Genomic DNA, 7617 nt, shown 5'->3' on the forward strand with positions numbered 1-7617 from the left:
GGATTGTGATTCCACCAGAGGTTCCTTTATTGTTGAGAATAGTTTTAGCTATCCTGGGTCTTTTGTTGATATTCGTTCTGAGCAAAATTGTCGCATATGTATCCAATGTGCATATATCATCACTGAGTTATTCTGAACTGAAGAGTGAATCTGCTTGTTTAAACGACTTGACCTTGATTGTATTTAATAACAGTAATCAGTAATATGGTGTCAGTTTAAGTGGATGGTGTGGTAACTTAAACTGTTGTTCTCATCCCTCATACAGGGCGTTTTTTCTTGAATACAGAATGGTTTCAGTGAAACCATTCTAGCAGAGAATTAAAGTCAGAACCTTTTAAAGTAATGGTCTTATTGATAAAGTTTGTGCTTCTTTCCTGAGCTATTTGAAGCTTAAGTATTGCATAGCTTTGCTCTGTGTGTACTATATTATGAAAGAATATGTAAAGAGAGTGTTCAGTAACACACAGTTTTAATTTGTGTACAATGAAATGTTATTTACAATGTAACACTATAAATAAGAAAGCAAAAAATTTATGGGAAAATTCAATATTATCTTTGTTTCTTGTTTAAATATATTTTGAAGATAAAGTTACAAAAATAAAAGAAGCATATTACTGGGAAAAAAACAATTGAGTAATATTTTTTTAAAAAACGTCATCGCTGTTATGGAACGATGCTCTCTGGGCATGGCATGCTTCTGCTCTCTTGAACTCTCAGAACTCTACTGCAAAAGATTAGGCCAATTAACTTTCTGTCATTGAGAGCACCCACCACTTCCTAGCATTTATAAATAAGTAACAGTTGCTAGGAGACAGACAGACCTCTCTTCAGAGTTTTAGTCATCACTGCCTATGCTCCTACAAATAACCCTTCACCCATGCCTTCTAACTGTGATTAAACTTCAGGAATCTCAACATGATTGAAAAATATTGCTCATTTCAATCACTGCTTCCCTATCTAGAATGAATATATGTTCAGGTATCCTCTGAAAAGTTCACACAACAATCATTGGTTCATTAAGTCACTCAAAGTCTTCGCTTAGTATTCAGGTAGAGTCTTGCATCCTGTCCTCACATTGCATCATTATATAAACAAGACTGTAATGAGAGTTCTGATGTGCTACTCCCATTTTATTTGAGGACATTGGACTCTGTTGTGATGGCTGTGATCAACTTTACAGTTCTGAAAATAATCTTCATTGAAACACAATGTGCCTTTATCAGGGTGAAAGTGCTCACAAGATAAAATGCAATAGTGTCCATGTACCTGCTTATCGATAAGCCTCAACTCTGGTCTATCAGCACAATTGCTGCGACATGTATCAAAGGTGTAACTAATTACTGATTGGATGAGAAAATTGAAATGGAACATTTTAAGGGAAATATGTAACTTTCCTTGTATTCTCAGCTCTCTTCTAGCATGGTTTTTTTTGTCAGGAGCCATATTGGAACAAGCTAATAACTAGCAGGTGATCTTCTTGAGATCACATTACAAGAGGTTGTAAAACAGTTAATCAAAGATCATAAAAAGAGAATGAATGATTTGCTATAGGTGCTAGGACACAAGACAAAATATTGACTGGGTTTATCTATAAACTATAAAACTTCACTAATGAGTTAGTTATGATTTCCAACTTACTATTAACCTGTGGAGCTATGATAGGTGATGGATGTTTAGCCATATAATTACTCCTAATGGATATGTATGCAAACGTACTCTGTTGCAAACTTCTATTTCAATTTATGATTTGATTTTGTGTATGAACTTTTGTTGAACTTTTAAACATGTGATCATGTATTCGGAAAGTAGTTTAAGTGCTGAGGACAAAGAACTAAGACCTGAGCTGAGAGAGGAGCTAAGCTGAGAAGACCTGAGCTGAGAGAGGAGCTGAGCTGAGAAGACCCGAGCTGAGAAAGGAGCTGAGCTGAGAAGACCCGAGCTGAGAGAGGAGCTGAGCTGAGAAGACCCGAGCTGAGAGAGGAGCTGAGCTGAGAAGTTTTACAGACAGAACACTTTTTTAGATGGAACTGAACACAAGAAGAACTTAGAAGTATAGGCACAGCACTGGGAGAAAAGGCATTGAGAGTTAGAGCATTATTGTGACATCAGATCAGGAAGAGAGAACATGTTTAGAAGGAGAATGTAGAGTGGAATAACTTAGAAATTATAGGTAACATAAAAACTAAGAGCAATGTGCAGAATGCAGAGGGAAAGAGGAAAAAAAGAAACTGCACAGAGCAGAAAGAGCAGGCAGGCTCCCCCTTACCATGGGACAGAACAGGTCCTTTCTTAATAACAAGGCAGGCTTAGTCTTATTAAAAGAAACAAAGCTCTTTTGTTTTTCTTACCAACATAGGTTTAATTCATTTAGCATTAAAAGGGTTGAAGTTTTTTTCTTTCACTGTGCAATAAAGATTGGATCTCATTTTTCATCCAGAATGAGTGCATTCGTTCTGCACTGGTGCTTGGTCTTTTGCTCCATATGCATATGTAAGTATGGATGTGTGTGTGTATGTGTGTGTGTAAGTATGTAATTGTGTGAATGCCTGCAACCTGGACCCAACTGGATTTAATGGAACTGCATAATTATGCATGCATGAATCTGTATATGAACTTATGTGAGTTTATGCATGTTTGCATATGTAAAAGTTTTTCCTTCTGCAAGCATTATTCTCTTCTCTTGGTTCAAAGGAAGTTTATTGCTCCAAACTCCCCCTTGCCCAACATCTGGACAAAAGGAAAAAGGCTCTAGCAATTAAAACTTTACTTAGTCTCCTGCTGTTTTAGGACAAGGTGCTAAGTGCCAAACTGCAGTCTCTGGCCTCAGAGGAACACAGAAGGCAGGTCAGCTACAAAGCATAGAAACTTAGATAAGTAAACCTTATATTATTGTACAGCAACACTAAATGTCTTGTGAGACAATGTCTTACACCCGTATCTAGTAAGACCAAGTCTCACAGATGCTCTTCCCCCTTTGCTGCCTCAAGAAGAACCCACAAGAAAAAAGACCCCCACTGGGGTTGGCCCTTGCGGTTTTCTTATCCATCAAAGCTCTATTCTCATTCATAATTAGGATACTGATTCTTCAATACAGTACTGACTTTGCATTCCAACTCATGGACCCTCCCTTGGAGTATGTAGTTCATATATTTAATGACTCACTATTAGTGAAAACTAATTTTCTTTTTTCTAAAGAGGAATGAATTGCAAATATCTTCTTAGTTATGGGTGGAACTCTGTCACCACTCCCACTTTTCTGTATGAGATATTGTCTGGCTTGAGCTTGTACAGGACTTTGTCACCCTGCCACCCTCTCTGTGAGTTCAGGGACACCTGCCTTGTGTCCGGATGACACTGCTTCCTTGGAGTCATCCCGGACCTCCATTTCTACCTCCTGTGAAAAGGAAATTCATAAAATCACAAACTACTGTTAATGTTCTTTCCACTTTCATTTCCTCAGCAATGCCATGGACAAAAGAGTTCTAATATCCCAAGCGCCATCAGCTGCAACTTATGAAAGCATATGGAAAGTCCTGAGTCTGTAATAAAGCATTGCTTATTTGTGCGATAGAAAGAAGCATCCAGAAGCATCCCAGGATCTTTACAGCTCCTGTGCATTCTCCAGAGTAATCTACCTTTTACTCTTACCCTTCTCTCCATAAATACCTACAGCTTCTTAAATTACACTTAGCTTAAAAACCTGAGCACTACATATGATCGCACCTCCCTGCCCCTCTCCCTTCTCCATCCCCTCTTCCACCCATTTCCCTCCTTCCATTGGTCTCAGATAACTATTTTATTTCCTACTCTGAGAAATATCCAAACCTCCTCCCTTGGTCCCTCCTTGTTATTTGTCTCCCTTGGGTCTGCCTGGTTATCCTGTTCTTTTGGGCTAATATCCATTTATAAATGATTACATACAAGGAGAAAGTTAGACCAAAGCCTGAGGGAATGACCAACCAATGACTGCCCCAAATTGAGATCCATCCCATGGGCAAGAACCAGTCCCTGATACTATTAATGACACTGTTATGCTTGCAGACAGAAAAACTAACACAACTGTATTCTGAGAAGATCTGCTCAGCAGCCAATGGAAAGAGATACAGAGACTCACTTTAGATGACTCCAAACTTTAGATGGATCTCAGGGAGTTTTACTTAAGAACTGGAAGAAAGATTGAGGGACTGGAAAAGGACAGGGATTCTGTAGAAAGACCAGCAGAGCCAACTAACCATTGGAGACCAGAGTGTGGACCATTGGAGGCTGCCATAGACTCAATCGCCAAACAAAGAGCAAGACAGGGTGTATCTAGAACCCCTGCACATAAGTAGCAGATGAGCAGCTTTGTTATTATGCGGGTGTTTCAAACAACTGGAGCAGGAGCTATACCAGAGCCTCTTGCCTGACTGTTGCCTCCCACGCCCAGTTCAGCCTCAGGCCTTTGGCGGCTTCCGCCAGGGGCGGTCACCTAAGGAATTAAGCCAAAATACCTACTGCAGACTATTGTTGAAGTTCGGGGTGAGATACAACTAAGCCTGTGACAACGCCTATTGCCTGAGGACATCTGCAGACGTCTGAGCCATTGGTGACTCCCGCCTACCTCCCTGCCTACCTCCCTCCTGACTATTCCCTGACTTCTCAATGTTTATGTTATGCAAATATTTTATTTCTGGAGCTTTCAGTTCTTACCTGCCTATATAAGCTCAAAACACCCCCAACTAAAGAGGCCTTGATTGGGACTCAACTTGGCCTCGGGTCTCTTTGTTCTCCAACCCATTTCATTTTGTTCTCCATCCTATTTCATTTTGCAGGTCCTATCTAACCTCCGGTCTGAAGAGACCCACAGACCCGAGTGGAACTGCAGGACGGATCCACTCACTTGACTGTCTGTCTGCCTGTGGATCTTGTGCCCCTAAATGGACAGCCTTGTCTGACCTTAGTGGGAAAGGATGTGCCTAGTCCAGCAGGGAGCTACAGGGACAGGAGTGTATACCCGGGGGTGGGGTGGGGGTGGGGGAGTGGGCTTCTGCTTCTCAAAAGGAAAGAAGAAGGGGGGCGGGGAAGGACTTGTGTGAGGGGGTTCTGGAAGGAAAACAAGGGCTGATACTGGGTTGTAAATTTAAGATTATATAAAAAACAACAAAACAAAAAACAAGAAACCACAGTAACAACAACTAAAATAAGCACTGTTTATCAAACCCTGAATAAATTCTTGAGTCTATCAGTCCTCACTAACAATGTCAACTACATCTTCAGACATTCAATCTCAAAATTCTTTGACTGTGGCCTTTGACACTAACAGCTCATGTCTATACAAATTTCTTGGATGTTTAATGAATTTTGAAACCTGATTCTTTTGTAAGGGCCAGAATCCTGTTATAACTCTCTTAATCAAAGGTTGCTTTCTTATACCGTAGAGCTGGGACTGCCATGAACGGACTTGATGGCACCATTTCCCCCAAAGACATCCACTCTCATCATTGAAAACCCCAGGTTGGAAGATCAGACCTTTACATTTTTTTGATCACCATACACAGTATTTAAAATACTAAAATTTGTTGTAGTCAGGTGTAGATTTCCTGTTGATAGTTTTTGACTATTTCCCTCAACTAGTACAGAAATATTTCTTTATTATTGATTAACTCATTAATTTTATTAGTTAAAAATATTTGCTTTTAGCAGAATCTCAATCTGAATTCCAAGCTGATCTTGTGCTCATGATCTTACAGCCTGAGTATCCAGAATATTGAAATTACACATTTCAGTGCAGGCATCACCACCCCTGACTTGAATGTTTCTGATGATGATGAGGATGATGATGATGATGATGATGATCATGATCATGATCATGATTATAATAATAAACTCTTAATAGAGAAGATCCCCATGTTCCAGTAGATGCTCCTAACAAATACTATGACTTGCACTAAGTTAGTCTATAAATGTATTAATATGCAGAGGATAAAACAAATGTGACTTAAAATTTGCTACTTGTGTTTTTCATAACTTGATAGGTTTAAAAACTGTTTTATGCTTTTAGAGCAATACTCATGGCTAATGATTCCTGAATATTTTTACTAAATTCCAGATGGTTCTGGAACTGCACAGTATTTGATGAGATCATTTATGGATTAACTCCCCTAAAAGATATGGCAGTGCAGCACATAGCCTGATATCTGCCAGGCTGACCTTGCCTCCACTTGTGTCAGTTGACCTTTCTCTCCCTGTCACCCCATGACCTCCATTTTAATTGGGTTTTTAGCCCTGACAACAGACATCTGTTTCACAATCTGCTATAATCTTAGGGCTATGTGCCTTTAACTGATAGCATCTAAAGCTCATGAAAGTGCTACATTTACATTGACCAACAGAAAAGCTTCTACTAGATCAGGGCAAGAAGGATCATATTTAACAGAAAATAAAGCTGTCGGTGTTCTCCACAACTAATGTTCATTATTATGAAAATCTTAATTCAAGTTATCCTATATTGACAAAATTAAATAAAATGTGTATTTACAAATTCAATCCTTTTATTGAATTACTTACTAAATGTTTTGTGCCTCAGTCTTTGCAAAGTAATTTGCACCCAGAACTTTGGCTCTTAATGGATGGTCTGATGTAATACATTTTAATTAAATCAAAGGAAAAATGATTATTTAATCCTGAAATATTAACCATAGATAAAGAAACAAGTAGGTAACAGTCAGAGGAAAGAACAAGGAAGTGAGTTTGAACTGTTAGAATATTTTAAGAAATTTGGTTTTTAAATAATACTATATTAGCCTAGAATTCCCTTAATGGCCCACAGCTGGACTTGGAGCTAATCCTGACTTGATCTGAAGGTGACAGAAACTGTTAAGAAAAAAAAGTTGTGCTGCTGCCTTCCTCCTCCTCCTCCTCCTCCTGCTTCTCTCCCTCTTTCCCTCTTGCTCTCCCTCACCCTCTCCCTCTCCCTCCCTCCCTCCCTCCCTCCCTTCCTCCCTCCCTTTCTCTCTCTCTTTCTCTCTCTCTCTCTCTTTCTCTCTCCTGATTTCTCCCCTGCTACTCCCATCATCTCCTCTCCATCTGTCTTTTTTGTTTTTTTCCACTGCCATGAGTTTAGAAACTTGTAACATTTGTTAGTCCTACTATGATGTTCTGATGCATACTAAAGGTGTCAACTTGGTCATAACTAAAACTATGATCCCATACACTTCCTGCTTTTAAGATGATTATACAGGTACTTTGATATAGTAACTTAAGCAGGGCTAGCCTCTCTCTGGAGATGAGAAACACTTGTGTAATAACAGATCTTATTTTAAATACCACTGTTCTTACCAATTATAAAGATACTGTCTTTTGCCTAATTGTGTCAATATGCACATATAGTATGTGGGATTAGCTATCATTTAATCCTAAACAGTATGCTATCAGTCTTCTTTTTTTAGTTAATGATCCCTTTAGAATTTCTTTTCATCATTGGGAGTCCTTTTGATTTGGCCTTTGTCTTAGTCAGGGTTTTTATTCCTGCACAAACATCATGACCAAGAAGCAGATTAGGGAGGAAAGCATTTATTTAGCTTACTTCCACATTGCTGTTTATCACAAAGGAAGTCAGGACTGGAACTCAAGCAGGTC

Source organism: Mastomys coucha, unplaced genomic scaffold, assembly GCF_008632895.1.
Source record: "Mastomys coucha isolate ucsf_1 unplaced genomic scaffold, UCSF_Mcou_1 pScaffold1, whole genome shotgun sequence".
NCBI lineage: Eukaryota > Metazoa > Chordata > Mammalia > Rodentia > Muridae > Mastomys > Mastomys coucha.